This window comes from Drosophila albomicans, chromosome X, assembly GCF_009650485.2.
Source record: "Drosophila albomicans strain 15112-1751.03 chromosome X, ASM965048v2, whole genome shotgun sequence".
NCBI lineage: Eukaryota > Metazoa > Arthropoda > Insecta > Diptera > Drosophilidae > Drosophila > Drosophila albomicans.
In genome coordinates, this window is record NC_047627.2 from 19,238,595 (window position 1) to 19,247,673 (window position 9,079).

Genomic DNA, 9,079 nt, shown 5'->3' on the forward strand with positions numbered 1-9,079 from the left:
TGTACTGTGTGTACATATATAAAAAATATACAATTTGAACTAGTACGCCATTAGCTTCTGAGTTGCTTTTTGGAAATTAAAAGCGAAACTATTGCAAGGCCACAACGAATCCAAAATACTCTACGCAACTTGACTTACAATGATCTTCAATCAATATTTTTTAGATAGATATTTATTAAGTGAAGAAAGTATTATAATATTACAGATAAAGAAAATGAATATAAGACTAATTAATGTCACCCCCAACTTTGGTTTTATCTATACTATTTGCATTCTCAACAGATAAAGATACTTTTGTGTATGCAAATATATTTACTGTCGATTTATCCGACACTCAAAATCAGATTTCAGGTGCATATAAAAATTGAATTGTTTGTTAAAGCGAATACGCCCCGCGCTCTCGCTCGCCGCTTTTAGACGCCATAACAATAACCATACCGGGTATTAATAAACATCGAGTGCCTGGTCATATATTTCATGCAGCAACAATAGCAACAACATGTGCAACATTTTTACAATGCCAATAAAATCAACGATTACTGTAGTCCCATAAATATTAGTATATATATATATATATATATATACTTTTATGATTTCTTTTCTCTCACTCTCGCTCGCTTTCTGTGGTTGCTTTTCGATTTGTCAGCGCAAGCTTTAAATGAAAATGCAAAAATATAGCGAAAAATCAATATAATTATAAATAAGCCAGATGATGATTGGAATATATATGGCGATCATTGATAGTGTTGCCTGCCAAAAAAAATGCACAAAATTTTTCGAAAAAATAAAACCAAAAATAAAGCATTCAATATTTATAGTGAGGCAGCAGTTCCGAGTAACTAACGAAGTACGAGTATACTATAAAAATGCCTTCAATTGTAATTGCCTTATAAATTTGTGGCAATGGTCATTAACTTTATTTGCATATAGTACTAGAAATAATCAGGCAGGATGTTGATTAAACCGGGCCATTCACAAAGTGTGAGTACATTTTGTATTTTTTTTTTTTTCTTGGTTGGTTGTCGTTTGAAAAGATCTAGATTAGACGTAATAACTGCTCAAGACTGATAATGGCCTAGCAGCCAAGCAGTTTAACACAATAATAAACTTTTTGTTATTATTTTTAATTTTTTTTTTCAGTCTTTTTTTTTTTGCCTTTTCGAGATAAGCTTTAGGTCTCGCAGTGCTCCCATGCGGAGGTGCACCTGATTGCCTTTGTTTACGTGTGTTTGGATGTATGTATGTGTAGCAGTGGGTCCGGGTCCGGGTCCGGACAGGGACAGGGCCGTATCAGCGATACGATATGTCTCACAATGCCGGACAACTTGGCCAAGCGATCGCAGAGTACATCGATATACGAGTGTATACATATATAGTATGTATATATTTGTAGCATATTGTGGTCAGCATGCGTGGACGTCATGTCAACGACAAACGTGCCAGCTTATCATTATTTGCGACAGCCACCGCACTCACATTCAGTTCGGGGCAACACTTGATGGATGCGGCGGGCGGTTGCGGTTGCGGTTGTGGTTGTGGTTGTGGCTGTGGTTGTGGTTGCCGTTGCGGAAGAAGCCCAGCTAAAATCTATCAAAATCATTAATAACTTCATTTCTTGACGTAGTTAATTGAGTTGACTGCACACATACACATATGTAAAGGGTGTGTGTGTGTGTGTGTGTGTGTGTGTGTGTGTGTGTGTGTGTGGTCAGGTGCTAGGGAATTGTAAAAATATATTCAATAATTATGGAAGATATCAGGGAACCAACTTGAAAGCTAATCTTCTGTAGTTACGCCAATTTTAACACATTGCATCAGATTGAAGTATGGTCAGGAATATTTAACAACTGTGGGAAATATTATATATAAGTAAAAGATGCATTTGAAAGGCTATAAACTTATTTTAATTTCGTTATTTATTTTTATTGTAATAACGAATAGGATTCCTTGTGCAATGAAATGTGATTGTATATAAAATTATTTTTCAGACAACATAAAATCTAGTTTTTAAAAAGTATCTTTTAATATATGTTCTACGTAGAATCAGCTAAATTTTAAATTATTACAAAAAGTAAAGACAAAGGGAAGAAATCATATCAAAAACTAGAAATCACATTAATAAAATTATTATGAAAAATTAATATATTATATATATCTCTATAAAAGTTTTTGGGTTTTCCCTTCAATGAGTTTGTCTTATTCTCATTTTTAATTTGGTGAACTAAATTGAAAACAAATATATGTATAAACTATTTCCATTTTTTGGTTTTTCCCTTTCCCAAAATGATTCTCTTTATCTCATTTTGTATTTGAATAAATTATTAAATTGACTTTATCAACTATCAAAGATATATGTTAATATTTATTAGACTCTCTTTTTGTTTGTTATCTATACTGTTTGAAAGCTTGGGGCTGAATCTGAACTTTGGTCTTTGGGAGATCCGACTTTAGTTGGAATTTGAGCATACAGAATAGCATGATGTAATTTTGATGAACATAATGTACGTTATCTTCTCTTCATAAATATCTAAGTCAGTTATTCAATCAAGATTGATATATGCAGATCTGCAAGGCTTTGACAGAGAATCAACTAATTCTTATCATTTGGTTATCGATCGGTGAGTGCCGAATAGAAATGAATGTATTGTTAAAGTTGGATAAGTTCTAGAATTACACATCCACTTATGAATATTAATAAGACTATGATGCTGCACATAAAATCCTTAAGAAGCTCTGAAATCTTTGTGAAGTCCTACTGCGCGACCACGCCCACATAGCTCATCCGCCCACTTTAATATCTCAGTCCCCCGCCTAGTCAAACATACGCACATGCATTTGGCTCACAAAAACCGAAATTTTTGGCAAGCCATTTTCATACACGATAGCTTAATAAGCGATTACCTGCAATGCTGTTAGATTCTGCAGAACTGTTGAGTAACAGTTGGGCAAAAGTACCCAAAAGCAAGCTTGACAATCTTTGTGAAGCTCTGCTGAGTGACCACGCCTACTTTGCACATCCACCTTCACTAATATCTTGGTCCGCCGCCTAGTCAAACACACACACAACATATGAAAGACATAGATCAAAATTTTTGGCATCGACTTTTTCAGTCACTTGCTTAAATCAACAGAACATCTTGCTTTGATAATGCATTGTAATATCATTCAGTTCTAAACAACCGTTTAATAATAGTCACAACGGTTGATCAACAGTTGATTAAAAGGAGCCTAAGCAAGTGCTATTCAATATAAGTGAAGCTCGCCTGTCTGACCATGTCCACTTAGCCAGTCCGCCTTTACTATTATCTCGGTCCGCCGCCTAGTCAAACTCACACACAAGAAATGAAAGACATACATCACAATTTTTGGCAATGATTTTTTTCATCCTCAAATCAATACCCAGAAATGTAATGCCTTGCGTTTCTGCATAACTGTTTAGCAATAGTAGCAACAGTTGAGCATCAGTTAATCAAAAATACCCAAGAGCAAGCATGGCAATCTTTGTGAAGCCCTTCCGCCCGACCACGCCCACTAAAGACATTAACCTTCACTATTATCTCGGTCCGCCGCCTAGTCAAACACACACACAACACATGAAAGACAAAGATCAAAATTTTTGGCATTGACTTTTTTGGTCACTTACTTAAATGAACAGCCACCAGCTTCCTCTGAGAATGCTGTGCAATGTCTTTCAGTTCTGCTTGACTTTTTAGTAACAGTCACAACTGTTGATCAACAGTTGAACAAAGTTACCTTAAGCAAGCTCTGAATTCTTTGTGAAGCTCTGCTGGTTAACCATGCCCACTTACCTCATTCGCCCACTCTTATATCTCGGTCCGCCGCCTAATGAAGCACACACACAACTTATGGCAGACTTAAGTCCAAAATTTTGGCAGTCACTTTTTTTACCTCTCGATTATCAACTGATTACCTGCAGCTTACTCTGTGAATTCCTTGCAGCTCTGCAAAGCTGCACTCAAAATACAATTTGTGATCCACCGATCGCTATTATTACTAGAAAATTCCCACTAAGATCGGTTCAACTGGGCGTATGAAATATTTTTTGTGGAAAATTCCCACTAAAAGTCGTTCAACAGGTCGTATGAAACATTCCGCAACATATCGAGTCAGTGAGACTAAGGTTTCTGTTCTCGGATCAACCAAGCGAGTGCCTTGAATATTCTGATCTACTCTATTTAACCAACAAGATTCTTTGGGATTATTTTTCTGTTTTTTTTTTTTTTTTAATTAAGTGTGTTTGTAATGGGTTTAAGTGAAGTATTTTCAACGTGTATTTATTGGCGACTTGTAATTGGGTAATGAGAACAAGGTGAGGTAAGCGGATGGCCAATAACAACAATAATAATGATGACAACAACAACAACAACTACAGAACAGCACTCCAGGTTAAACTGTGAGCACTTGTCAACAAGCCCAAGAACAAGAAGAAACGCTGAGAACAACAACAGAAGAACAACAACAAAAATGCTGTTCAAGGAGTACGTGTAGCATGTCAATCGATCGACACTTACAACGCTTAATCAGCAGCGATTTCAGTCGATAAATTAAATGTTGTTGTTGTTGTAGTTGTTGCAGCTCCTGCGTTTCAAATTTGGCATTGATAAAGCTGACTGCGACTGGCAGACTGTGCCAGACAACGTCAGCGACAACAACGACTTTGATTCGAATACTCGTATGTGGTCAGTTTGTAATGAAAAATTGATTAGCGCTATACGTATGTATGTATGTGTGTATGTTTGTGTGACAATTGAATAAATAAATTTATCAGAAAATAAACGTAAATCAGTGAACAGAAATGTAGAAATTAAACAGGCCAAGTAAAGGCAGCAAAGCAAATAAATGAGATTACAATTAATAAAATAATCGATAAGTGCACGACTTCCACCCCGCTTCTCTTCTTTTTTTCTTTTTTTTTTTTGTTTTGTTGTTATACTATATAGTAGTACTTAATAATATAGCTCGCTGTTCTTGTTGTTGTATTTGTAGGCCAAAGATAATTGCGTTTTTGATTTAACCACAAGCAAACGCGACTCTGCAGCCACTTGAAACGGCGCTCCCCGAATGCTTCAAGTCTATGTCTAGAATATGCACCTTATAAGTGCCATACTAAATACCATTTTTCCATCACATTCATACATATATACATACATACATATATGTATATATTTTGTATAGTATAGCGTGTAAAACGCAAATGACATTTAATTGGCAGTGCACAATGAGTGAGCAGGCAATTGCCAAGTGGGCGTCAACAATTTAATTTCACTCTGTGTGATTTTGCAATTGAAAATAATATTATACGTATGTATGTTATACCAACCATGCTGATTTGCTTGTCCACAAATGGGGCTGCGACTTTGAGATAAGACCCAGCGAGCTCACATATCATTGGTCTAGCCAATTCCACCAATACATTTCATCGATCGCGCTAACAAGCACAAGTATTTATCCATTTACATTAATAAATTCTATAAATAGCTTTGTAATCATTCTTCTTAATTTAGAATTAAATTTGTAATCTTTTCTCATATATATGAAACTCATTTGCTTAATTATATACACAATTTTTGTTTACTTATTTCTCTAATTATAAGAATTTAATATTTAACTCAAAGTTGAACTACATAATATTTTTATATTTAAAGCTAAAGCCGCTTAAATGTCTAATTTATGTAATTTATAGATTTTTTATTTTATTATTTCAGTTTAGTTAGCTTGACTGCTTCAGGCAACTTTCCTGTATTCCCTATTCCCACTTTTTTTTTGAGTAATTTAATAATTTAATTCAATTCAATAAATATCTGCACCACATTATATAGAATATTAAGATTTAGCTTAAAACTATATATTTGACTTTTAGACAATACATTTTAGTTATTGTACCTTTATACTAATTTATAATTTATCAGTTTAATACAAATCTCCGCTATGATTTGGTTAAGCCAAAGTGATATTATAGAAAGTAAAAGTATTTTTTATAAATCGATTTAATATAGTATATAAATATTATAAATTTGCATTGCTATTGTTCTAAAATGTTACTAACAAGCATGTAACATAAATGAATAAAATTTTATAAGACATACTCTATAATATAACTATTATTATGAAAAGCCTTAGTCGCTCTGTCTTATTTCTCAACAAAATAATAATAATATTTATTATCCCAATTACTTTTTATTGTAATTTTTATATTTAAATATATATTTTTTAATTACAGAAAATTAATTAACTTAAATGCTTGCTTTTACCTCAACTTTACTTTCTTCAAAAAATACAGTTGTCTTTTTAAAATATGAAATAATAAAATAAAAAGGTAAATAAATTTATAAAGAGTTACATAAAGAACAAAATAAAAAAATTTAATATATGTATATTGTATAAAATACTAAATACTAGTATATACTAAAATACTAATATTATATATAAATATGTAGTATACAAAAATGCTAATAATATATTTGTATGAAAATCAGTTGTATAAAATAGTGAATTCTAGTATATAGTATACTTAAATACTAAAAAATGGTATAAAAATCAGTGTGGGAAAATATCGGTATCAAAGAGAAGCATCAGCATCGAGGCATCTGCCCTTTGAAGCTATAAAACATATTAATAGGCGACCTTTTCCTCAATTAGCTAGTTTGGTTATTGGCTTGACCGTTGTCCGCAAATAAAATGCAATTTTAATGACAAAACTCTCACACATTGTATATGTGTGTGTGTGTGCCTATGTGTGATAGATACAAAGTCGCAATATCGCCATTCTAATTAGCCAACGTGCTGCAATAAAGCGCCGGAAAAGAGCGTCCCGCTGAGGCGAGCGAAAGGTGCTTGGGAAATCCATGTATGTGTGTGTGTGTGTGTGTCTATACTTTTTGGGGGTAGTGACTAAATGACTGACTGAGCGATTGATTGACTGAGCGATTGACTGCATTGTGGGCGCTTGCAAATCAAATCAAATTAAGTCAAAGTTGATGGCGCATTTTACAGTTGTTACAAACGGCGTTGGGGAATGGGAAAGGGAATTTAAGAGGGTGTCGGGGGGAGGTGCGGTGGAAGTGTAAAATGTAATAATGCCTCATTCACAACGTTGTTGTTTTAGTTGTATGTAGTTGTTGCCATTGCCAGCGCTGTTTGTTGTTCATTTCGCGGCCATCGTCATTATCTGCATGTAATTTCTCATTTTCATAGTCAATTAAGTCAATCACACGCCCTTTTAGCCACCGCAGCGTCGTCGTCGTCGTCGACGTCAGCATTCGTCTGTCCTCTGTCCTCCTCTCTGTCTTTTCCCGCTCGACTCGAAAGCCACCCTCTGCCAAATTAACACGTCGACGCCGTCGTCGTTGTCGTGGGTTGTTCGCTTGTTGTTGGTTGGATTGGTTCATTGATGGGTGGGTTGATGGTTGATGGTTGATGAACTGGTGGCCAGTTGATGGACTCTGTTTTGGGTTCCGTTTCCTTTGAGTTGGCTTTTGTTTATTTGTAACGCAATGCAGCCGCGTTTATTGCTCAATTTTCATCGATGTTGCGTTGTGTTGCGCTTGTGCGCTTGCCAAAATTACATATTCATAGCTCGGCGGCCAACAACAGCAACCACCACACGAAGAACATTACGATTACCATTACCACAACCCACACACACACACACACACACACACACACACACACACACACCCCTCTAGGATGTACACAATATGAAGCAGAAACAGGACCAAAGACCAGGCTCAATAACTGTAACAATTTCAAGCACTAAAAGGACACGTGGCAGCTGCTTTTAAAATTGAATTTCCTGCATGTAATCTTGTCGAGTCAATTGTTTTTGCGTTCGCCCACCCCTCCATCTCTCTCTCCACCCCTCCGCGATGTTGTTGTTTTTTCCCAAACACGTGCAACGCTTTTCTGGGTGTGCGGACGTGTGCAGCTTGCCTCCTGCCCCCTTCCTCCGACACCCTCGCCCTGTCCAACCGCTGGTCACACTTCTTTATTTATGAAGATGCGGCCAATATGTTGACTATTTGTGAACACCCAAAATATCCCCCCCTCCCTCCTTCACGGCTTTGTGTACTTAGCCATTGGCATGTTGTGGCCAGGATTAGCTTTTTGACTTTTGTCACTCGCAAATGGAAAAGCAGCGAATTGTCGAGGGGAAAAGTTTTATTTATTTTGTAAATCTCAATCTCAATCTCATTGCTAGCAAATTGATGTGACAATTTAAAAATAACATATACAACAGAATAACATTTAGCATTTAATTAACAATTCTTATTCGCACATTTTATAATTAGCTGAAGTTGACAGCTTTAAATACTTAAAATAAAACCAAGTAATTAATGTTGGCACAATTTACACTTTTATAATTCACAACAAAATGTTTATGATTAAAATGCATTATTAATTAAATTTATATTTGTATTCCCATTAACATTTTAATTACATGCCAATTGTAAACAAGTAATTAATATTTTTGGGTAAACCTATTTTATATTTTATTCAAAAATGAATTTGAAATACATGTCAAATATTGTGAATGAATAATATATACATTTATTATTAAATATTATTGTTAATATGTAATTGCATTAAGTAGATTTAAAATCCATAAAATATAATACTTATGAACACATATTTTATTTGAATATGTTAAAAGCCAAAGTCTTTCATAAGCTGAAACTAAACTCAAATGGAAAGTATTCTACTTCAGTATGTGTTATAAATTAGAGAAAGTAAAATCTGGAAACACATTTTATTTTGACTCTACAATAAAACAAGAGGTTAACAGCAATAACAAATTTAAATTTCAATTCAAATATACATACATAATGCTTAAAATAACTTTTTTGTTCATATTACATATCTTATATTTTCCTTAAGCTAAGATCTCTTTTTTTTTTAAATAAATTCCAGATGTTCTTCATATTCACATCATTATTAAATCTTCCACGCAGTTCATGTAACAAAGAAAATTAAGTTAATACAACAAAAATTAGTTTTTCTTTTAGAAATACCTTTTTAATTATTAACAATATAAATAAATAAATAAAATATATTTTTAATA